This window comes from Vidua chalybeata, chromosome Z (assembly GCF_026979565.1).
Source record: "Vidua chalybeata isolate OUT-0048 chromosome Z, bVidCha1 merged haplotype, whole genome shotgun sequence".
Taxonomy (NCBI): domain Eukaryota; kingdom Metazoa; phylum Chordata; class Aves; order Passeriformes; family Viduidae; genus Vidua; species Vidua chalybeata.
The window spans coordinates 61,973,521-61,999,109 of NC_071570.1; the positions used below are offsets into that span (position 1 = coordinate 61,973,521).

General features: G+C 39.3%; 1 long non-coding RNA gene across 1 annotated transcript in view; it reads left to right on the forward strand.

The window, feature by feature from the left end:
• The window catches only part of LOC128782014 (uncharacterized), a 42,503-nt gene extending 37,410 nt beyond the window's left edge, over window positions 1–5,093 (forward strand). The window contains exon 4 of the long non-coding RNA XR_008428615.1: window positions 4,722–5,093. This is a non-coding gene — a long non-coding RNA (uncharacterized LOC128782014). The remainder of the gene's footprint in view (window positions 1–4,721) is intronic.
• Window positions 5,094–25,589: the final 20,496 nt, after the last annotated feature.

The window sequence follows — 25,589 nt, forward strand, 5'->3', positions numbered from 1 at the left end:
TCCAGGGCTGAGAAAGAAGAGAGAAAGTTTATGTGTTAGTTATTTTAGTACTCTCCTAGTCTTCACTTATTTTCAACTCAGAGAATTCCCAATTTTGAATGAGTTTTTAATGCAAATGTTGTGTAAATTCTTCACAATCCTCAATAGATTCCTCTTCTATGAAATTACTCAGTGTAACTCAGCCCACCTATAATTACAGATTCCCTTATGTTCTCTGGTAAAAATAAGCTTTTTTACAGCCATAACTTCTGATCTGACTTTTACTTTTTTGATGTCTACTTTTCCACATTAGAAGAGATCGTGAATAATTAGCTTGTAGTCAGCCTCAGAATGCCACTCATGGCTTTTGAAACTTTATCAAAGCTCTCCCAACTCATGTTCTCTCTTTTCCACAGTTCCATGTGATTATATCTCATATGGAGTTTGTGAAGAAGCCCTTTAGTGACCCCTTTACACCTACCATTTTCAATGCATCATCCACAAAGATTCTCCAAATGCTTTTTTGGGTCCCTCTAGCTCTTCTGCATGACAAAATAAGGCCATGTCAAGGGGAGGGTATCACATGGGAGTTTTTGATTCCCTTTTCCATTTGCTATTAAGTCTTTCCCAGCTAATGTAGTTAGCTGGCCATGCTAAATTCAACCAGTTCAACTCCATTTTCAAAGAAAAAACTCATTGAACATTGCAATCTTGTCTTCTTATAGCAGGTTGCATTAAGAGGTAAGGAAAATAGGCAGTTTTATCAGACTCTGGAAAAGGTATTACACTAGTTTCAAGGTTTCAAACATCTTTTTGCGGGGTCCAGGCATCAGACAATTACAGGTACACCCTGTTTCTGCTGATCCAGCAGCTTTCACAAGAAAAAAAAAAATATTTTGTTATCGGGTGTTACGATGCAAGATATCTCTGCAAGATCTTCTCTTTCTATGAAGGATTTTTCTGACCAGTTCAGTGTTGTTAATTACATCAATACTATAATTTTAAATGCAGGGTCTTTATTTTTTTATCCTACTAAAAATGAGCAAGGTAAAAACCCAATAGACATTAGTCCTAATCATTAATTTTTTAATCATTAGTTTACAGTACAATTATTCTTACAGTTGTTTGACTGATTTTCTTTCTGTTTTTTTATTGATGCCTGTCACCATTAGAAAATTCATAGTTCCTCCAGACTGAAGTTTCTGAAGTCTATAATAAAGATAAGAGCCTTTAAAAAATATTAAAAATTACTTCAGTGTTAGTTTAACTAAATATTTCCTGAGGCTCCTATGAGTGTACTCTATGTAATTCAGCAACAGGCTTTGAAAGGATATAAATTAATATTATTTGAAATCAAGCGATGAACTGAAACTGGCTTCCAACCACATGCTTTGACTCATGTTCATTGGACATTTAGTTTCTTTGTCCAATTTAACCCAGCCAAATTTGAGGGCTACAAATCAGAGGCATCTAATTAAAATCATAATTGCTTTAGGTTCTCTTGCTCATGAATAGTGAGAAAGAGACATCTGGGAGACAATTCAGGTTTTAAATACAGGTTTATTTGTCCTTTGATATGTGTGTTTCTTTCTCCATTGATTTGCTGGGAAAAGAGAATAATGGCAGTTCTAATTAAATGCCTTTCTTACATGCCTAAAATTAGCTAAGATGAATCCAGACTTCTTTGCCTTAACTTCCTTTTGTAAAACAAGTTTAAATCATACTTCTCCTCTGAAGAATAAGTAGCACCAGGCATGGCTGTAATATAAATTTTAGTGAACTTTGTACTGTCAGTTACTATCAATAACAGTATCAACAGCAGACTCACCTATCATATGCCATCTTTTCTCAAAAAAACGAGTCACTAAGATTTGAAAACATTTTAATGATCTATTTGTGCCTAATCAGGAGTCAAACCTGTCCAAGGGTTTGAGACAAGATCATTTCATGAAGCCCCTTAGAAATATCAAGTGATGTTACTCACAGCTGAAGAGAGATTTGAAGAACTCAAAAGTTGATACTAAATGCCTGTTTACTCAAATCTCCTCCATTGCACAGCTTAGCCAGACCAGAAAAACATCCCCACTGAGAAAGCATCAATTTTTTTCACATTTGCCATTCCTGGTATTGCTCAGAGACACAAGTACCCTCACCCATGGCCAAACAGCACCACTACTAATACATAATACATCCTGCTACTAATGCATACCACCTACTCATTGCTGAACCCTCTCACAATGGTGGTCTTGCCAGACTCAGGGAAATATGAGTGCATATGAGCAAGAGAGAGCTCAAGTTAACTCCTCCTATGTCCTGCACTGTTTAGTTCAAAAAAACTGTCTCTCTCCTTCTCTCTCTTTCTCTCCTTCTGCTCTCTATTAGCAGCTACAAGAATAATACTATCTTTTTTTTTAAGTCAGGGGAGTTAGGTTGGAGGATCTCCCCCATGCAGCTGCAGATATGAGACGGGTTTTAGCAGCTGAAGTACAAAGGTGCGAAAAAAGCTGTTTAAAAGAATATCACCTGGCTTTTTGCCCTACAAGAACTTTCCTTCTTTTGTTGGAAGGTTCAAGGCTGTCTTCCTTTTGCTCTTTTGGGTTTAATAAAACCTTTTGTACCCCTTCCACTCCCTCTCCCCCAGGTGGTCTACATGGCTGCTGATTGAGGTCAGCTGCAAGAGATGTAATGTCCTGAGTAAAGTGCAGCAGCCTTAATCCTGATGTTAGAGTTACAGCCCCTGGAGACTGGAGACATTATTGTTTTCCTGGCTGGCTGACCTCAGCCAACAGTTGTTCTGGTCACCCAGCATGAGCTCACCTACCAAAGGCGTTAGAGGAATGCTCTGCACATCTTTTTTGTGCAGAAACTGTTCTGCTTATGTAAGTGAGAGGGCAATATTTGTTGGGTGATGCAGGTGGGCAGGGCAAGATCACCCATATCCTGCAAGGCTCAGGGCAGAGCTTGGGTCTCCCAAACAGATGGAGGCTCCAGGATCCAGAAGGGTTCTGTGAGCTGCAGTCTGCAGGGCCAAGCAATTGCTGTGCAGATCCCTGAGGCAGCTGAAGGAGACAGGAAAGGAAAAAGCAGCTCTAAAGTAGCAGATTTATTTATTCATCCCTCCTGCAGCCCATCTGACAAATAAATAGCTTTGTCCTTGATTACACATATTGACACCCAGTCTGCTGCAGATACACCTCTTCTGTGCCCCTAGTAGACTGAACAAAATATTTCCTTAACTCACAAATTGGCAAAGATGATGATCTGTTTCAGATCTAATCGACCATTTAGAAATCTGCTCTTCTCTTTTATTGGTGAAGAGCCAGATTGGAGGATGAAGTAGCCCACCTTCCTTTCAGGTTCTCATTGGCCCTTGAGACCAGAAACACGCAGTGTATCTGAGCTTGGAATCAGGATTACCACCCTGCTCAAGGCACATGCTTTCAGTAGTTGATGCACAGGGACAAGATGATGCTCTACAGTGCAATTCAACATCCTCCAAACTTCTTTCTTATTTAACAATGGAAAGTAAAGCCATGCAACTGTTTCAGTCTAAGAGAACTAAATATGGAGGTATTCATCAGCTGCATAATAGAGACACCAAACTCTGAGTTGCTTGGCAATGTGTGCTGATGAGTAGAAAATTAATATACTTCACGCCCCTCTCATCTTATCCATGAAATATGTATCCTATAACAGAAAGAAAAAGACAATCATAGATTGGACTGTTTTGCAGAGGTATCAAGGATTTATCATAGTGATTCTCAGCTGAGTCAACAGCTCAGCACAGCCCTTTGATGGAAGTGCTTATTTTGGTGGCCAAGAAGGCCAGTGGCATCCTGGCCTGCATTAGGAATAGTGTGGCCAGCAGGAGCAGGGAGGTCTTTCTTCCCCTGTACTCGGCGCTGGTAAGACCACATCTTGAGTGCTGTGTCCAGGTCTGGGCCCCTCAGTTTAGGAAGGACATTGAGATGCCTGAGCGTGTCCAGAGGAGGGCAATGAGGCTGGTGAGGGGCTTGGAACACAAGCCCTATGAGGAACGTTTGAAGGAGCTGGGGTTGTTTAGCCTGGAGAACAGGAGGCTTAGAGGTGACCTTATTGCTCTCTACAACTTCCTGAAGGGAGGTTGTAGACAGGTGGGGGTCGGTCTCTTCCACCAGGCAGCAGCTGATAGGACAAGAGGACACAGTCTCAAGCTACATCAGGGGAGGTACAGGTTGGATATTAGGAAAAAAAAATTCACCAAAAGAATAATAAAGTACTGGAATTGTCTTCCCAGAAAGGTGGTAGAATCACCATCTCTGGATGTGTTTAAAAAAAGACTGGACATGGCACTTGGTGCTATAGTCTAGTTGAGGTGTTAGGGCATAGGTTGGACTTGATGATCTTAGAGATCTCTTCCAACCTCATTATTCTGTGATTCTGTGATTTTCTTTGTCAGCCACAGGTAAGGTGCAGAATTCAGAAAAGGGAAATAAACTTCACACAACCCAACATCCTCAGAGAGAGTAAAAACAATTGACAGTTCAGGTAGGGAGAAACATCACTGTGGTGTTTTTCATGGACTTTTGCTGGGTTTTGCCAACACCATGGCCTGAATCTTGAACTGCAAAGCCATGAAACTGATGTGGGGGTATGAAAAAGAAAAGGGGAAGAAAGAGCACTTCCTCATTCATATGTCTGACTGTGGGAAGAAGACTGATCTTTCCTTTTTTTTTTTTTTTTTTTTTGTTGCCTTACTGCAGGCGCATGACTTAGTGGACTGCATCGCTCACCCTGAAAGAGCTGCCCACTTTAAGAAGCATTGCTGCGCTTCCTATGAGCACTCACACCTTCACGGTACATGTGCACATTTCACAGTATATATTCAATATTAAATTTAAAAACAAACTTAGAAGAGAGACAGAAGTGTTCCAGCTTCTAGCTGACAGGCACTTTCCCTAACAAAGCCCTTTCTACATCCACATTCCAGTTTACCAACTGGTTTACAAAGTGCCTATCACCAGAAACAGCTCTTATTCCTTTATGCAGTGTCTATCCTAGCTAACTGTGGGACTACCAAGATGCAGGACAGCAAGACTGCAATCATAAAGTCATCCAGTTGATGGGTGAATTGTCCTTTTTCTCACCTGCTTATTGCTATGTTTTTCTTAAAAATATATTTCCCAAATGCAGCAGCTGCTTGCCGGTGCCTCTATGAATATATGGATAAGAATTCTTGCAGAGAAGCATCTTCCAGTTTACTTGTAGCAGCTACCTAGAACTTACTAGCATTCCCCATTCTTAAGACAGTAAAGTTGTGAAATGCTCTCCAACTTAAAGTCATAGATTTAAATGCTTTTTAAAGCCAATGATTTAGTTTAAGTATTAACCTCAGAGCTGGACTTGTTCAGCATTTTTTCCCCCTAGGCTTCAGCATGCCAGGAAATCCAGCACAAGATAAATATACATAGCTCTGAGGTCATTATTGCTCAGATTTTGATGTGTCTGCTGTTCAGTTGTTGACTCCACATACATCAAAACCTGATATTTAATAAGCACTGGCACTGATTTAACTTGGGATATTTAATATAGTTTGGAAGATTGTAAATAATATAATATTTAAGCAGTTAAACACCACAGCTACTTTGATCAGTAGTAAATACTGTATCTTTTTTATGGGATGTGAAAGATCAAGATTTGCACTGTATTTCTGAGGTTTTGAGTGCAACATCTAGAATGTCGCAAAGGTGATGTATCACTTGAGGGTGCTAAACTGTGAGAAAAAGTTTGGAGGGAGGGGGATATGCAGAGAAAGCTCACAATGAACTGTTGTGTTAAGATTCCATATTTCATGCCTATTACTCCAAATTGCTCCTGCCCTGATACCTCCTTGATTGAATCAGCAAGCTCATTGATGTGCTCGTGGTAACCATGCAGGAAAAGAAAAACTGACCTGCTGTCAGATGAGGAGAATTGTATTTGTATTTTGACCCTGGTCTTTGCGCTTTTAAAAAAGTTAAATAGAAGATTTTTTAATATGTCACTCTGCTTGCTGTGTATGGCATGATGGACCAAGCTATTTACAATAATATTTCACATTTAATCGATCATAGAATTATAGAAAAATACATCTGAAAAGGGCTTTGAAAAAGTTACAACATATCAGAGGTAGTAAAAAAATCATGTTTGAAGCAACACTCAATTTAGGTCAGAAAGTACTCTAAACAATTCCTGCTTTTCTATTGGTATAAAAAGATCTGCAGACAATTAAGAGACCCAGTCACAGATCTCCTCAACGGTAGAATTTTTCCTCAAAGGTTTAGTATTTATAATCCTATTATTTTCTAATCCTATTATTGTAATGTTTGGATGAACTGAATGTATTTCCTCTTTAATCTCTGTGTGATCACACATATTTCCCTTCAATGATGACTCCTGGCTGACCCTACAAATACTTTGTTCTTCAATACTTAAAAATAAATCACCAGAATAGTTAGAAAAATTATATTTTTTGCAGATGCACCTCGCTGTTACATAACGTCTCTTGATAAAGCTAATGCTTATAGAATACTGTAAAGGTATTTGATCCCCACCTGATTTTCATTCAGATCATGTATTTTTGCTTTTCACTTGCTCAGTAAGTGGCCACTGTTATGCAATGTCTGAAAATTTTAAAAATCATATTTGTGCCTGTGCCTGGAATACAGGACTATTTATGGAGATGTTACATACAGCACACAGAAAAAATGCTGTGCAAATTAGAGTTGTATGGATTTAATGCTATTTAAGGTTTTAACAGGGACACCACACATCACAAGAAGGTATGAATTAATTTATGTCCTAACATAAGCCTAAGATAACATTATAACCTGGATTTTGAAGGTTGATTATTTTTGCATTTCCTTTGCAATTGCATTTTCACTTACTATGCATCTAACTTGCTTTCTTGTTTTGTCTTTTTGTCCTTTTTTCCATCACCTCCTGTTTTTACTTTCTTCTTATGTTTCAGAATGTCCTACTTGAATAAGAAATACAGAGCTTCCCTATAACAGGGACATTTTTTGTCATTAAATACTGTGCATCAGAGAGAAACTAGGATGTTAAGGGCATTTAAAAAAAAATAATTAGTCCTCATGACTTGAGTACCCTTGAGATTCACAAGAGAGATGTAAATATAATGAAATATTTATGTTACAATTCAAACATAAATGATGACATTCGCTTGTACTTGACAGCAGTGTGTTTAAGCCTACAATCAACATAGTATTATAGAAGTATTTTCTCTTGTGATACTTATGCAAACTCAGCTTATAATCTCCTGCAAACATTTTAGTCTTCAATTCCTCTGTAAAGTACATACTGATAGAAAATAAACTTCCTTTTTTTGTTGTTCATTTACCCATAAGAACAAAAAGGACAGCAGCATGTGAATTATACTGTTAAGACAGAAAGATCTGCATGCATTTAAGCTGGTCAAACTTCTCCTTCTTTTAGTTTAACAGCAGCACATATTTGCTAACAGAATTCTACAAAATCAAGCATTTTGTATTAACCATTTACAAAATATTCTCTAGTACGAGTCTATCTAAGAAAATGATAAATGCTTCCAGTGAATTAGGCCTTCTCAAAAATCTAGCATAACCAGGATAAGTAGAGGTGTATAAAAATTAAAACATATGATAGTCCATCTGAAACAAGAAATCACTAATATATTGGGGTGGTGGTACTCCTACCCTAGACTACCTTGCCCAGAGAGGTTGTGGAGTGTCTATAATTTGAGATACTCAAAGCCTCACTGGAGAAAATCCTGGGCAATTGGTTGTAGGTATCCACACTTGAGCAGGGTGGATTGGACCAATGATCCCTCCTCATCTCAACCATTCTGTGATTTTGTCATTTATAAATAAGGCAGTCTAACAGAGACTCGGGAAGTATAGTTCATTGTAATTTGGTTTGTAGACACTTGGCTCATAATGTAATAGAGCAGAATTTTACCTTTTTTGCTCATTGTCTACTTCTACAAATTACAACAAAAAATGGCTACTCCACAGTATAGACATCTTCTGGGCTTTCCCCTCCCCAGCTTACTATGCTTGCATCAAGGACTTTGTTCCACAAATTCTCAATAATAAAACCAAACAGTTACAAATTAATTATGAGTCTTTTAAATCTTTGTTTCAAGTCACATCCCAGTTTAATTCAATTTCTACACTGGCAGTTTCTAGCCAGTAGTTAAGAATTGTATTACTACTATCTCATAAGAAAGTCCACCTTGATTCAGTCTGGACAGCTAATTATCTTGGTATACAGAACATGCTACTATCTTAGAGAAGCAGGGATATGAGCTCTGGAGCTTCTCAGGCGATATTGAACTCTTGATGATATTTCACATCACCAGGAAGCTTTGTCAGCGGTACACCTACAAAAGAGGAAGCCTAAGTTTCCCTAAACTGCTAGCTGACAAACTGGAGATTTTGAACCCACTTCCTACTCATATGACATTGTAAGACAGATGCTAATTTTTGCTGCTTCCAACAGAAAACAAGTTCTGGCATATTCTTACACAGGATTAGAAAATAGTCTCAGTTGAAAAAAATAATCTCATCTGAAAGAAGTCAGTGAGATAGCAGGAGTATTCATGGGATGCTGCAGAAATTCTCTTGCAGAAGGAAAACATTAAAAGGAAGACTTAAGTCTTCGATGTTTAGAGATAGTGATGGAAGGATATTTAAACAACAAATTCAGAAAGAATATCTAGAAAAATATTAATATTTTCACCATGTGTGGAAAAAAAAAGAATCCCACTGCAAAAGAGGAATGAGAACTTGAAGATGAGGGACACTCCACTGAAAGTGATGGGCTTGTTCAATACCACTGGCATAATGAATGTGCAAGTCTTCATGGTTTCTCAATTTTCTTTCCTTCTTCATGTTGACTGATATCTCTCTCATCTAGAGTTTCCTACAAAGAGATATGTTTGGAATCATATTATTAAGTAAAAATAAAAGAAAACCTTATAAGACAGTTTTCAATAAGAAAAACAGAAAGATAATACCTAACAACAAAAATAGAGGAATTACGTCCTTTATCAGTTATAAGAGATTATGTTTATTAATACCCTCAAAAATACATGACTGGACTTTGCAATGTCTATAGAGAAGATGACCACTGGCTGTTCCTTTATCAGGAGCTCCCAAGTTCAAGGAGGATCTCACAGGAAGCTTGCTCAAAATGAATTGTGAAATGGTTCCATACATCTGTTCATTTACTTGTTTACTATTAAAGAGCTAATTATGAAACACTTACAGAATTATCAGGGACTCTACAGAAGAATCCGGTGCCAGCAGTAGAAAAGTCCAAATACTCTATCTTACAAAACACTTGACTGAATTGACAAGTATAAACATGCCACATGTTTGCACTCAAAACACCACAAGATTAAAAGCTGGGCTTCAAAGAGCTCATTTGAAAACACAGCATAGTGGTTTTGATTTTTCCTTAATCAAGAACAAATTTGGTATTCAAATTGTCTCCTGACATCTCTTATACTGTGCCCCATGTGGACAAAAGTCTTCTGTACTGACATCACAAAGACTGGCTGAGTCCCACTGCAACAGTTTGCACACAAGGTATATATTTTTATGTTTAGTGATCACTCAGGACAGATCAAACATTAATACAGATTCACAGGCTGATACTCTTTATCTAAAAACAGGCCTAGGAAATACAGTTTTCCAGAAAGTGCTTATATTACAGTGCTGTTCAAAGTTACATAGACTGTAAGATCTTTTGAGCTGGGTTGTTAGGTTGGTTTGGGGTTTTCTAGCGGCTGTTCAGTTTTTCTTGTTTGTTTGTTTTGCTTGTTTGTTTTGTTAGAGTCAACTTAAATGGTGACTTCACATTTGACTGTAGCTCTCACATGAATACATCAATAGGAAGTAACACAACTCAGTGACATCCTTTCACTATATTAATCTCCACCCCAAATATCCTTGTGTACAGATGGTATGGAAATTCAGTCTTGTATTGATCTCTCTCTCCTTTCTTTCAGTAACATTGCATAGAATTAATTCCTCAGGGAAATGGTGTAGAGAAGCAGGTTACTGGAGAAACTAAAAGAAAATAAAAATGCTATGTGAAAAGTGCTTTCCAGATTCCAAACGAATGTCTTTGTCAAGTTGCTATTTTTAGCACTTCTGAAACATATCGAAGCCAAAATGCAGAAGAAAATGCTTTATCTAAAGGCCACAGGAGGAGCAATTTTCAGAACTGGGAATGCAGCTCTGGAAATGTTGGTCACTGCGAATCGCACTTCATCTGGCTTCTCTGCCAGAGGATGAGGGGACACACTAAATAGAAAAATATCCACTCTTTATATAATTGTGGTGCTGGAAGTCTCCTCATCTGACAGCAGGTCAGTTTTTCTTTTCCTGCATGATTACCACCAGCATGTCAATGAGCTTGCTGATTCAACCAAGGAGGTATCAGGGCAGGAGCAATTTGGAGTAATGGGCAAGAAATATGGAATCTTAACACAACAGTTCATGATGGTTTATTTCACAGAAGCAAAGCAGTTCTTCTCTCTTTTTTACTCTGTGTTCTCTTAGACAAAGCTATATTTTGTATATGATTCTGTTTTATACCAGTTTTGAACAGTAGTATTATATATATATATATATATATATATATATATATATATAGTATTTCCACTAGCTATAATGTCAGCTTTAGTCAGGATTTTAATTTCCATTTCCCCACACACACATACACATAAAAAAGGCCAAATATTGTTGGCCATTTTTACATGTCATTTTACAATGGGATTGGTTCCAAATATCCCCTCCCATTGACCCTACAAGGGAGATTGCACAAAAGAAAGATGTTATGGACTACCATCACAGGTTTGATACTTAAATCATACTTAGTTTACTATCTTGTTAAATGTCACACTCATAAATATTTCATTCAGGAGCAGCACTCCTTAGCCATTTATATTTATTTTATGCTTTAAACAAGAGTCAAATGTATTTTATGGCAATCCTTTGCTAAATTATGCTGACTTATTCTGAGCTGAAATCAGAAAGTTTTAAGAAAAAATTGTAAAGATTTGCTTCAGGATGCTAGATCAGTTTACAAAGTTGTTTAGACATGACCAGTTTGAGTTTTTGCAATGATTCAGCTCTTCTTCTAAAATGATGTGAAGTTAAGCTATATAATATCAGAGGAGTTTAAGAGAAACCTGAAAAAAAGTGAACTGACATGGAGCAGTAAGGAAGTATTCAGGGGACAGTGCAATGCTGGAAGCTCTTGCATTTCAACTATAAAAGCAGTGAGACTTGGGGATAGATCCTGCATGATGTACATGACTTCACTCACCACAGTGAAAAACAGAAGTGTTAAAAGTCCATGTACAAGTGCAGAGCTTTTTTTTATTGGTATTACAGAGAAATGGTGGGATAGTTCACATAATTGGAAAACAGCAATGGATAGATACAGGCTAAGAAAATGAAGGTATTACCTTCTTCACACTGCTGTAGTGACAAGTGCAAAACTTCGAATTTTAATAACCTTGATATTTTCTGCAATTAGAATATAGCAGGTATGAAAAATACTAGAGAATGCTGGAGTGTGATGATGACAATTATTTGATACAAGATAGGATTGAGCCAATTAAGGCAGATTCATTGCTAGATCCATAATAAAGAAACAAGAATTAATTCATAATGTGAAGAACATGGGCAACCTCGGCCATAATGACCATGAGATTGTAGTGTTTAACACAGATAAATTAGTAGGATAAAGAAGAAAATTACAACCCCAGACTTCAAGAGAGAAGATCCATTGGCTTATTCAGGAATCTTCCTGGCAGCATTCTGGCACCTAGGAGGCCTGATTAGTCTTCAAGGGTATCCTCCTGATAGTACAAGTATGGTCTGTTCTAACATGTAGGAAGTTAAATTAGCATGAAGACCAGTACAGATTGCATGAGAGATCCTGATTAAAACTGAATGCTAAAAGGAAGATAAAACAGCAGTTGGGTGACCCAGATATGTGGAGCCCAACCACCAAGGGATGAAGTTAGAGATTCAGACACAATTGGATGTCATAGGCAGTTGTTTCTGATTGAAAGGATACCTGATGTATGGAAGATAGGAGAGATCATTCTGAGAGGGGTGAGTGATTAATAATGACTGTGTATTTTTATTGTTCTGGTTTGGGATTTCTCTTTACAGTTCTGTGAATAAAATATTACATTTATATTAACTGTATTCATATATCTGGTAGAAATTTGCTGATACATTGCTAGAAAACAAGAGGAAAAGAAGATAAGAATTTCTTAAACTTGTCAAGAAATGTTCACACGAGAAAAAAAAGTAAATGCATAAAAATACGTACCTTTGTAGATGAAGTTTTCAGAAAATGGGAAGAAACTAACTTTTAAAAATTTAGAGCAAGCTAGAACTTTTGCACTAGCCACCTGGGAGTAAGGAAGGTATTGGTCTTGCCTGGAGAAAATCCAAAATATTCTCATGCAAGGGCTCACTTTCTGCAGTTAGACTGAATTTTGAAACATCTTTTATTCACAATTAAATTTGACTAAATTTGTAAACCACTTGTTTAGGAGAAAAGCAAAAATTGTATGAAAATGAGAACATTACTTGTACTGGCATTTCCAAAACTAAAGGTTTTGGTCAGACCTACTAAATTCAGAAAAAGCCTTACCTACCAAACAAAAACCTAGGAAGGTATGAGATATTCCAATTCTCCTTCATCTCCCTATCTACTGTGGCCTGACATGTCAGGACTTTATGCAGGAAATTGAAGGTCTCAATCCACATTCATGTGGGGTGTAACCTGGACCCTGAATCTGGAAACTGCCCATCATTTCAACTTTTTATTTTTTGTTGAAAATGTCTGAAATTGTACTGTTATTTTATCTTTCTTTCACATCAGAGATTCTGCTTTGTTACTTAAAATTTTTGAATTATTTTAAATTTATTTTTACATTAGCAAAAATATCTGAGATATTCACATGTTTATTTAGTATGCAATCCCAAGGAAGAATTCTCTTATTGCATTATTAATTGTCTAATGCAACAGAGACTAAAAATGCATCAAAAATAATGCTCAAAGTGTTTTACAATATTGACTTCTACCAAAAAATCACAGATGGCCTGCAAAATGCTAATGCTAATTCCTCTACCTTCCCCCATTTGGATCAACTATTGGTTCCTGGGTTACAGATGTATATATTTTATCCTGCATCTATAATCACCTAAAGTGGATCATCATGCCTACATGTTGAGTGTACACATTACATAGAATTCTGAAAATTGTTATTTCTCAATGTAATGGGTGATGCACATTACATCTCTCTCTGCAGACCCTCTTTTTCGATGTTTCCTTGCTGCCTAATTCAATATATGTGGGGAACACCAGAGTAATGAACAGATTAGTCTCTGATGATGAGATGCCCATTGCACCTCTCCATCCACCTTGTGACGGAGAGCTGATGCTGTATCCACTGTGGTCAAAGATCCTTTTTCAGTTGCAGTGACAGATGGTAGCAGGGATGACTACAGCTATGTAGTTTATCTGGTAGGCACATAGAAGAAAAAGAAAAGAAAGAAAATTAAAAAAAAAATAAAAGAGAAAAGAAAAGAAAAGAAAAGAAAAGAAAAGAAAAGAAAAGAAAAGAAAAGAAAAGAAAGAAAAAAGAAAAGAAAAGAAAAGAAAAGAAAAGAAAAGAAAAGAAAAGAAAAGAAAAGAAAAGAAAAGAAAAGAAAAGAAAAGAAAAGAAAAGAAAAGAAAGAAGAAAAAGGAGAAAGAAAAAAAGAGAAGAAAGAGAAAGCGTCTGCAACAAGGTCTGCTCCATTTTTTGTGTTGTTTTTTATTTTTACGCATATAGAGCATTGTCCTGTATTTTGTATTCACAACTTCATGGCTAAAGCTAAGTGGGCAATGAAGTCAATATTTCTGTCTAAACTCAGAATGTGTCATTTAGCCACTAGTACCATATTGACCCTCCAAGAGATTGGTGGGAATTTTGGCTATAGATAAAATGAACTCTCAGAGTCCAATGGCTAGAGGAAAAGATGACAGAGGTACTGCTACCTGCACTCCTTTTGTGAACGAGAAAAGGGCTCCATGCCATAATGGAAATTAGAAGTTCAGCTAAAATTGGAAAATTACATATTACTTGCACTCTTCACATACCTATGGATACCTGAGGTCAATTTTCCATATGTTGACATTCCATACCTGCGTCATTCATCTCCATTTTCACAATATGTTGCAATAAATTCCATACTTTCGACAATATGCCCCACTCAAACATGTCCAGAGCATTTTGTAAAGATGGCAACTGTGCTGAGCAATGTGTAAAACTGGATCTACAACAATTCCTGCACGTCAGTACAATTAAAAATAATGTTTGAGCCTGACAGCTAGAGGAAGGCTCAGTATTAGATAATGTTTTATTTTTTTACAGGAGAGAGACATTGGGCGTTTGGGGTGCCATGCTCCCCTTTTCCATCCAGAGCAGAAGTAAACAGAGTCCAGTACAAATGGGAGCCAGATAGCATGGGTAGATTGAGCTCCTTTGCTGCCTATTTGTATTAGCCCATGTGAAGTATTGTGTGAATAGGTAGCAAATACTACATGTGATTTTCCCTAACATTTCCAGAAACTAATTGTAACTTTTTTAAAGTTCCAAAATGTCTATTTTATGTTGCAATTTATTGTTCTTAGTGCTTTTTATGCTGTGTTGCTATGTTCTGAGTACAGCCAGAAATTCAAAGAATAAAAACCTTAGAAGGAATATGATCTTGTGTTGCTTCAAAATTAGTCAAAAATAAGAGAGAAAAAATATACATTCATTTATTCTACAGGATTACAGGTTATTTTTTTCTCCATAGCATTGTGTATATGAAACAACGCCATGGTTTCCCAACAGAGACTTCACCAAGTGTAAACCTTCTTAGATTTTATACTGGTCTTTTATGCTTTGCATTAGTGCTGTCAATGGTTCCAAACAAGTATTTCCTACTATTCCTATGCATCATTCATAGTCAAGCATTAGACTATCCAAAGCATACTCATCCTTTCAATGCTTAGCCTGTATTGTGTGTGGCCATACAAATAGTTAGTTATTCAAAGAGTGAGCAACAATAAAGTAAAATCTTTCAAACGAACATGTACTTTAGCTTGTAAAGCTAAAAATATGCATTTTTTTAAGAATATCCATTTTTCAATAGCAGAGTTACTGAAGGTACTCAGAATAATTTCTTCTTATTCATCCTTCTGAAGGATGAAAACAGACATTCTTCATATGATCTTTCTTTGGGAAAATACTAAGAGTGAAGAAAACTGATTCCTTGAGTGGGAGGTTCCAGAAATTGGAGTGTTTGGGAATTTATATGATTCAGACTCCCAGTATATAATAAAGGATTTTTAAATTCAAGCAATCTAGAGAACACTTTTGAAATGGGCCATACATTTTTTCAGGAATAAAAGCTAGTGCTGATTTATAATGAATACTTTTACATTTTCACAGCAAATTAAATAGAGACAATATTTTAAGGGACAGCATGTATTCCTCTTTAAACAGGGGATAAAATAAATTTTTGAAATATTTTGGTAACATAGGCTTTGCTAAACACATACCCTTACAGGTTGAGTTAAAGCAATGTCATTTACAAAGTCTGAAGATGATGAGAAGCAGAAGAAAATTAAGAAATGTTATCTAGGTGACTCAGTTTGAGCACTCAGCTGGTCAAACAGACATTTACAGAGGACTCAGATAAATGGACAGAATGTTTAAAACTGGGCTCCCCATAATGAAAGTGCCATGCTGTAAGTATTAAACACCCAAAGACAACACAAGAAAAGTACTGAAGTCTGAATAGCAGCTCTGCATTGAAAAGCTAGGATCGTGAACCAGCAGGGAACCAGAGCAGCAGTTCACATGACTTACTAAGCACCCCAGCTGGCATAGGTTTTTCTGTGAGTGCATTGATTTTAAATTGAAAGGAAAGGAATGTAGAGGTAAATATCTATTTAACTTTTTCATTTCCACTGTTTTGAATTTAGTTTTTATCTTCCACAGCTTATATTCAGATTCAGGGTAATAACGTTTTCTTTCCCAAAGAAAAAGTTTCTTTCTTACATATACATATACATATACATATACATATACATATACATATACATATACATATACATATACATATACATATACATATACATATACATGTCTTGGTTTGGAACAATACATACATAAAATACCACAAAAGTAAGCATGCATATAGTTTATGTGTAATTGTAGATGGAGGACAGGTTGAAGTGTCATAATTCTTCCAGGACTGAACACACTACAAAGTAGTATATTGTTATGATGGTTTACATAGAAGCATCAAGTAAGACTCATGGACCTTTCTCTGTGAGTTCACAAAAACCTATACATCTTTACCTTTGACACAGAATGTAAAATATTGGTTAAAAAAGTATTTTCAAAAGTCTTTCATTACATAAATATGTAATGAATTCTTTGGCCACTTCCTGAGAAATACTACATGTTATCTAAAGAGAATTCAAGGCTGTCATTTCTAGTAGTGGTGATGAAGGACAGTACTTGCATGCCACTACCACATCAGAGACCTGACAAAATATAACTGGACTTTTTCTCTTGAAAACAAAATGGTTGGTTTTTACAGTGGTCCTTCCCAGAATATGACACTGAAAAATATATTTCTTAAAATGGATCCGATAGGAAGCAAAACTGCAGGCATGGATCACCCAAACTATTGATAAAATATGGGTCTTTCACATCTAGCCTGATGTTTCTAATCTAGCCTGAAGTTGTCTGCTGCTATCACCTAATACCTGTTCAGTAAATATAGAAAATGAGCAAAGAGCAACTTTATGCCAGAAGAGAAAAAAAATTTCAGCACTAAATGGCAAAAATCTTCACTTCTTGTAGTGCTCTTACTCCAATTATCCTCATTTTGTTATCAACTGCCTTGGCCTTCTGTCAGTGTGGTCCTCTCATTTAAACTCATAATCTACTTTCATTGTTATTCACTTAAGTATAAACACAGGTCCCTGGGAAAGGTAGTCTTGACATTCCTCAGTAAAATTTACCCCAAAAAGAACAACTTTGAATCATGTTAAAACTAGCCCTGAATTTAGTCCCTAAGCTTAGGTAAAAATAACTGATTTTTTTTCAATTATATCACAAACCAAAAATAAAAACTCTGTGGAGAAAAAACATATCTATTATAAATCAGGACACCAAAATATTTTGTTCCACTCAAGAAGAAAAACTGGAAACTTCCAAATCTTATATTGTAACAAGAACAACCATCTTTGGCCAGTTACAACATATTGGGGCCCAGTTGCCCCTGTGGGGCTCTCTGACAGCACTTGTTTATCCTGTCTGCCATCCAGGTACCCTGATGCTTAGGAAAAATGTCTCTTTATTTTACCCTTAAGAAGTAAAGTTAAAGACGTCAGACTTTTCTATGCCTCTACTGAGGCAATTTAAAAGTTGGCAATTGGATCTAAATATTCTTTTTTTTTTTTTTTTTTTTTTTTTTTGTAATCAGGTAACATCAATTGTCCTTCAAATTCTTTCCTTTGTATGGAAGCAGAGAAAAGGAAAATCTTCCATTTTCTTTTGTAGGGTTTTTTTTAAATTTTACCATTTGGATTCAATTCATGGATAATAATTTTTCACTAAGAATACCTGCCTATATGCTTCCATTTCCTGGAATACTTTCCTGGTTCTTGCTGCACAGACCATTTCAAGGTTTATATTCTAATTACTTGGAAGTACCAAAAGAGAAGAAATTTTGTATGTGCTTTGTTAACAAACATGAATCCAAAAATTCCTATCTGATGATATTCCATTTTAATAGAAGAGCATAGAAAACTTCCTACTTGGTAGAAGAGTGCATCTCCCATCTCTGTTGTAAAGTTTTAACTGACTAAACAAGCAAACTAATTTAAAATAAATAAATGAATAAACAGAAAGGGAAAAAAATAAACAAAAACCCACAAAGAAACCCCAAACATAAACTCACATCAACATAATTCATGTTACATCTAAGTAAGAGAGATAATTGTGGATCTTCCTGTCCAACTGGAATGTAAGCATGACACCATCAGTTTAACAGAGGTATGTTATCATTATTTTCAGTCAAGATGCTAGATATAGTAAAAGATATTCAACACATGCCCTTTTTTTTTTTTGCAAGAAGCAAAGATTGAAAAAATTTAGGTGTGGTGCTCCCATAGCAAAACTAGCCTTCTCTTTCAGTGATGCCTCTAAAAATATTTATATAATCAGGAAGTAGTTTTGGAAGTATATTCAGAATCTGTGTTTCTCCTTATCTACTTCTTCTCATTAGATGACTAAAATTGTAGTTATTCATCATAGTAATTTTATTGGATGTTTATCCTCACTTAGGTTATTAAAATACAAAAGCTCCTGAAGTGTCATTTCATACCAACAAACTAAACCAAAACTGTACTAAGAAGTTTCACTTTTTTCATATGTGGTCTACAGTGCTGCATATTCCCTGGGTTCACCTGCATTTATCTGCACTCTTTTTCTGGAGCCTGTTTGTAAGCTGGCACTCAGAGAATTTACACTTTTATCAGGGCCGTATTCCCATGTTTTTTGATCCTATAAGGTCTGATATCATCTGTGAGATACATGGACAGTTTTCCACTCCAGTAGTGGCAGATAAAATAGGGAATTCTACACATGTTGAGAGTCATTGTATTCTCTAGTTCAAAAGGAAATCTGTATTGATTCTGAAATAGCTTGCATGCATTTATGTCCACAGGTCCAAAGGCTGCCTTGTCTTTACTGATTTGCCTTGTCTGTTCTTTGGTCACTCTACTTAGATTAAAAAAATGGGAGTAACCTAACAAATGTTGCAAAGCATTAAGAGAATACAACAGCTTGCACTTTAGGAAGTAGGAGATAACAAATAATACAACTATCATCAGGATTTTTTCCACAAAGGTATTTGGGAGCCTAGCTCCCCTTGATTATCCTTATGCATCTAGGCTTCTGCATCTGTCTCTTACGAAGATGATTTTCTAAACAGGAAATAAGTCTTAGAGGTGTAAGACTATGACCACTTACTCTAAATATCCCAGAAACAGGTGTTTGAAGGATTGACGGGATGTTTCTCCTGCTCTCCAGTGATTAAGTACAACTTTAAAAAATCCTCTGCTCAGCAGAAGTTAAAGCTTCTTGTATCTCTGGAAGGTCTAATTCTGTTCTGAAGTTTATTAGACAGTAAGTCTTGAAGAAACAGAGGGTAAGTGGTTTGGCCCAGGTGATGATTGTGCCTACAGCAATCTGGAAACTTACTTGAAACAAGAAATATATCTTGATAGCCAAATATCTTAACTACTCAGAGCAAAGAAATGGCAAGAAGCCTACGTACATCCAGAGACTTTTTCAGACATTCTCCCCAGACAGTACCTCAGGAGATCTGCCAGTTTTCTAAATCTTAAAATGCTGTATTCCGAATTTCTTCCATACACCTTCTATCAGCTTGCAGAGTGGCAGGATGTATTCTCATTCCAGTGCTGAAGCAGTCAGTTCTTGAAGCTGATAATATCCTTCCAGTGAGTCAGAAAGAGAAGACAAAGTTACTAAGGACAAAGCAAGTGAGAGGTGTACTGTTGGCTCCACAAAGTGAGCTTTCACTCTGCTGTTTCCCATAAATATCCCATCACTGCTGGGGAGAGAAAAAAAACCCAAACAAAATAGCACCAAACCACATAACTGAACAAATCCTATTGGTTAAGATAGTTCAGCAAAAATCTCTTACGATTGCATGTTTATCATCAGGGTAGCCACGAAAAATGAGTAACACTTCAAGAACACATGAACACACACATCCACTATGCTCTGGTTAATAGGATGGAAATTGTGTGTAACACCATGAATGTGGTCCTGAGTACCTTCATCTGAAAGCAAGCAGAGAACAAGAAAGTTTCTTGAGGTTATAGACAACAACTGTGAGTGGATGTGTGCATTCTGTGAGGTGATACACATTGAAAACACTTTGTAAAGTACTGTATGTTACATATAGATTATGAGGTCTGTGTATTTTGTTGTTCAACACAAAGTAGTACTCACAGAAGAGCTATTTACCAAACCCCTGCACCTCCAAAGCTTTATAGGAACATTGCTCCATCTCTTCAGAAAGTAAGCAAAGTTTCTCTTAAGATGAGGACTCCAGGAAACATCAGAAGCACCAGAAACACCAGAAGCAACACCACTCTTGGGTCACCTTGAACTGAAAATTTCATGAGAATGAGTAATTTTAAAACATGGAAACAGAAATTCACATTATCCCATTTTAGTTCTGAAAACAGGCAAGAAATTCAGTCTGTAACTTCTATCTCTCTACAGGTGGTTAAACTCATTCAGTCAAAGGGTGTTGTATTGTGTTTTTATATTTCTGTAACAGTTCTGTCATGGTTTGCCCCTTCACCCCCATTTTCTCCCAATGGTTCCACCCTGAGCTTTCCTGCCTTTCCCTCAATGCCAATCTCCCTGAAAATGCTCAGTCACTCCCCTGTCCCCTCCCTGGCACCCTGTCTATCATTTGGCTCCCTATTCCACTCTCCCAGAATCTTCCACCTTAGGCGTCAAGTGAGTGGACGAGTGTGGGAGGGGCCCCGGCACTCCTGTGGGAGGTGACAGAAGTCTAAGGGGACCTGTTCTTCAAATATTGTACCCTCACTTGTTAATGTCAATCAGTGTTTAATCTACTCCCCTGTTCTAGTAAGTTCTCGGTTTCTGTTACCCTCATTGGCTCCCTCTGTAAGACCACTCCTTCCCCGTGCCCTCATTGGTTTTACGTATGTCACCCCATCCCTGCTCCTCCCCTTAGCCCTTTCCCAATTGGACTGTTTGTACCCTAACCATTCCCACTCCTCTCCAGCTATATACCCAGCCCCGCCTTCCCTCAGGGCTCTCGGAGCCTGCTCCCTTCCCGAGTGGTTGTCTCCCTGCACCCTTCTCTTCTCCCCCATCCTCTGCCTTACCCTCAATAAACCCTTGAGGAACACAGCAGCCTGAGTGACCTCTTGTCCTTCTGGTGGAGCTATCCGTACCCCATCAGCGCCCCCCGCGGACCAACCAGTCGAGGGTCTCCCCGCCTGACCTGGCACCCAGGCCAAGGCGCCAAAATACAATTGGCACCCAAACATGCTGACCACTGCCCTGGCCAGCAAGAACGTCTCCTCAAACTTCCCGGATCTGTGACCCGGATTTTCAGGACTTCAAGCGTCATTCGGATCCAGTTCCAGGGATAGTTCTACTTCTATTCGGAGAGGACTTCTGTTTCCTGGCTCTGCTGACACCTCGTAGACATCCTACTCAGTAGTTTCAGGGGAAGCTTTGGATTCTACGAGACCGGCAGAACTCCACTACCCTGCCAAGGCTCCCTTCTTTTCGCCTGCGTCCTTCTTTGGTGTGGTGAGTTTAGCTGCTCTGTGCTAGCAGCCACACAGGCCCTTTGCCTTTCTTTTCTTCCTTTGCTTTGGCTGGGATTTTTCTCTGCAGTGGGAAATAATGGGCAATCGCCTTTCCCCTGCGAGATGAGAGTTTTATTCCCAAGTTAAATCCTCCCTGGTACTGGGAAATATTCCTTTCAATAAGAGGATTCTTAAATCTTTTGTTAATTTTATTTTTGAGCATTTTCCCAATGTTTCTAAGGAAGATGCTTTATCTGTTTCCTTTTGGGGAAAAGTTGGGAGGCACATTTACGATATTCAAGTGGCGGGGAATTTTAAAGTGGGGCGTTTCTTTCATATTTATGATTCTATTTTTAATTTAGTGAAATCAAAAGGGGAGAGTTGGGCCCCCAGTTCTCCTACCCCTCATTCCTCCTCCCTCATTCCTAATCCCAATTCCCCTAAGGGTGGGTCGGGAGACAGATCCTGCCACAAAGAGGCACAGGGTTGCTGCCGTCTCCCTGCTGCCTCCCGTTCCACTCTGTCGTCTTCTTGTGCTGTGACTGGCCACCCTGGCATGAGCTCTATCCACTCCCTCACTCCAAAATCCCCTGATCCCAGTTCTATTCCCAGCTGTTATAATGGTTCTAACACAGTTCCACTAACTAAAAATGGCGACAGACGCATGGCCAATTGCCATAGTCCACAAAATGGCACCTGTACCTCCTCGTCATTCCCTCAGGTTCCCGCCACTCTGGTGTCACCTCCCCCCTCATCGGTTGCCGCCCCTGCGTCGGGTCCCTCCCTCACCCTTGCGTCGCCTTCCGTGTCGTCAGGACCCTCCCATCCTTCCTCCCTGACCACACCCCTGGGTGGGCCCCTGGTAGGTGGGACAGGCCTACCGGAAGGCCACACCCCGGTGGGTGGATCAGGCCACACCCCCTCCCCTGCCACTTCCAGTTCCCACACCACCGGAACCAGAAGTAGGCCTGGCCGGAAGCAGGCCGTCTTAGACTGCAGGGTCTCCTGTCACTGGGACCCGCCGGTCATGGAGAGGCTCTGCACCCTAGCCCATCCTGCTTCATCCTGGAAGAGGATGAGGACAGTGACAGCCCCCAACCTACCACTAAGTCGGGGGGAGGCTGGGCTCAGATACGGGCTGAGGCCATCAAAGATGGGGACCTAGATCTCACAAGGGATCTAGGATCATTTGCGGCACCGGTCACCCATAGGAGGGAAAAAGAACCAAGGTGGGGACAATTACCATACGCTGAGGTAAAAGAGTTGAGGAAGGCGTCCAAGGACTACAGGCGTAATTTGACTTTTTTCAAAAATGTTCTGGACTTGACTTTTGCTGGACATACCTTAGTTCAACATGATTTGAAATACATTACCAAGGCTTTGTTTTCTCCCATGGAATTTCTTCTGTGGGAGATGCATTGGAAAAAATTAATAAAGCTACTCCTCCAAAAATATGACTTGAAAGAAGTATTAGGAGATGGCGCCAAAGGCCTTGAAGCTCTCACTGGGGAGGGGGAGTTCAGCAAACCGGAAGATCAAATTTGGCTGCCAGAGAACTTATTAAATTAAATCCGTGATGCTGGAAAGGAGGCATTGCTAAAAATACCAGACGGCACGACCCCTCTCCAGAATTTTTCATCTGTTCTTCAAGGCCCAGAGGAAATGTTTATAAAATTTGTTGACAGACTTAAAGAGGCCATTGATAGACAGATAATGCCGAGGCCAGGGAAGAACTTCTTAGGAAAATGGCCTTGACCAATGCGAACTCAAAGACGAAAAAGATCTTACAGGCATTGCCTCAAGACCCCAAGCCCACCATTTCCAAGATGGTCGAGGTGTGCTCGAAGACAACCTCCATGGAGCAGACAGTGGCATTTGAGGTCAGCAAAGGGGTAAGGGAGGCAATGGTGGACCTAATGAACACCCGCTGTTTTGGATGCGGTCAGTTGGGCCACATACAAGCAAACTGCCCACACTGGCCGCCAGAACGTTTTCACCATCAGTATAACCCCTCCCTGAGACCTTTCTACAGGAATCCCCACCACCAACAGCCATTTCGGTCGGGAAACAGACGGCGGAGCGCAACAAGGGGCCACACGATGACATCAAATGGTCCGTCCCAACATCCTGCACTTCCAACCCTCCTGGAAAACCACTGCCCCAGCAGTACGTTTCTCCGGACATCCACAGCCATGAGGACTGACTCCGGCTCCCCCACAGGACAAAACAGCTAAGTCACACCTGCCACCAAGTCCTCCGCAGTAACATCCACGTCCTTTTCCCCAATGAGGACTTAGTCTGTGTCCCTGCGGGATTCCTCCCATCGCCCTATTGCCACCAATCTGCCACTGTTCTCCTTCTCGGCGACACCATCCACACACCAGACGACATCACCATTATTCCGGAGGTTGTTTGCTTTGAGCCAGGCACTGAGATCACTGTCTCCGTAGTTTGCACCAGTCCACTATTTGCCTTGTGCAAGTGGTCTCTGTTCGCATCATGTTACATCCTCAATGCGCAAGAAGACGATCGGACGGATAAGGACATAAACGTTTTCTTTACCCAGAATGTATGCCGAGAAAGGCCTTTATTAACATCTACAATTTCTTTTCAGGGGAAATCCATCACCTTGAACCTGATGGCAGACACCGGAGCAGACATTACCATCCTCCCTCAGACAGAGTGGCCCCGCAACTGGGAGTAGGTGTCACCTAGCGGCACCTCCGGAGTGGGAGGAGCTGTCAATTCCCGTCAAAGTAAACATCTGGTATGTGTGGAGGGACCAGAGGGACAGATAGCAACAATTAGGCCTTTTGTTGTTTCCTCCAGCATCAGATTGCTAGGAAGGGACGTTTTGTCCCAATGGGGCGCCAGACTTGACACCCCTAATCCTGCGTGATTTTTAGTATGGGCCACTGCGGAGCGCACCTCCCCACCCTTAAACTGGAAAACTGATACACCGGTGTGGGTGGACCAGTGGCCCCTGCTGGTAGAGAAATTGAATGCGCTCAATGAACTCGTAGAAGAGCAGGTGCGCCTGGGGCATTTAATACCTTCCACCAGCCCTTGGAACACGCCTGTCTTTGTTATTAAAAAACCCAGCAAAGACAGGTGGCACCTGCTCCAGGATCTCTGCAGGGTTAATGAAGTCATTAAAGACATGGGCCCCCTTCAACCAGGCCTTCCCTCCCCCTCCATGCTTCCCAGGATTGGCAGCTTGCAGTCCTTGACATCAGAAACTGTTTTTTTAACATCCCACTGAATCCCAGAGACGCTCCCAGGTTCACCTTCTCTGTTCCATCAATTAATCGAAGGGAACCTTACAAGCTATATCAATGGACCATTCTGCCCCAGGGAATGAAGAATTCCCCGGTGCTCTTCCAGACATTCGTAGCCCAGGTTCTTTCACTGATACATAAACTCTTCCCCGAGGCCATCTTTCTCCATTATATGGATGATATTCTTATTTGTGCTGCTGATACCACGTATTTGAAAGTGGCACTGGACAAGACCGTCAAGACCATCAAAGCTGCAGGATTCCAAATTGCTGATGAGAAAATCCAGCTGTCATCCCCCTGGAAGTACTTAGGTGGGTGGTTCCGATTTTAAAAGGAATTATTTGGATTTTAATCATTATTTTTATGATTTCACTAGCTTTAACCATTTTTAAGAAGACCCTGACTAAAACTTTAGAGAATGTTTATTTAATTAACAAAAAGGGGGGAGATGTGGGAGGGGCCCCGGCACTCCTGTGGGAGGTGACAGAAGTCTAAGGGGACCTGTTCTTCAAATATTGTACCCTCACTTGTTAATGTCAATCAGTGTTTAATCTACTCCCCTGTTCTAGTAAGTTCTCGGTTTCTGTTACCCTCATTGGCTCCCTCTGTAAGACCACTCCTTCCCCGTGCCCTCATTGGTTTTACGTATGTCACCCCATCCCTGCTCCTCCCCTTTCCCGACTGGACTGTTTGTACCCTAACCATTCCCACTCCTCTCCAGCTATATACCCAGCCCCGCCTTCCCTCAAGACTCTTGGAGCCTGCTCCCTTCCCGAGTGGTTGTCTCCCTGCACCCTTCTCTTCTCCCCCATTCTCTGCCTTACCCTCAATAAACCCTCGAGG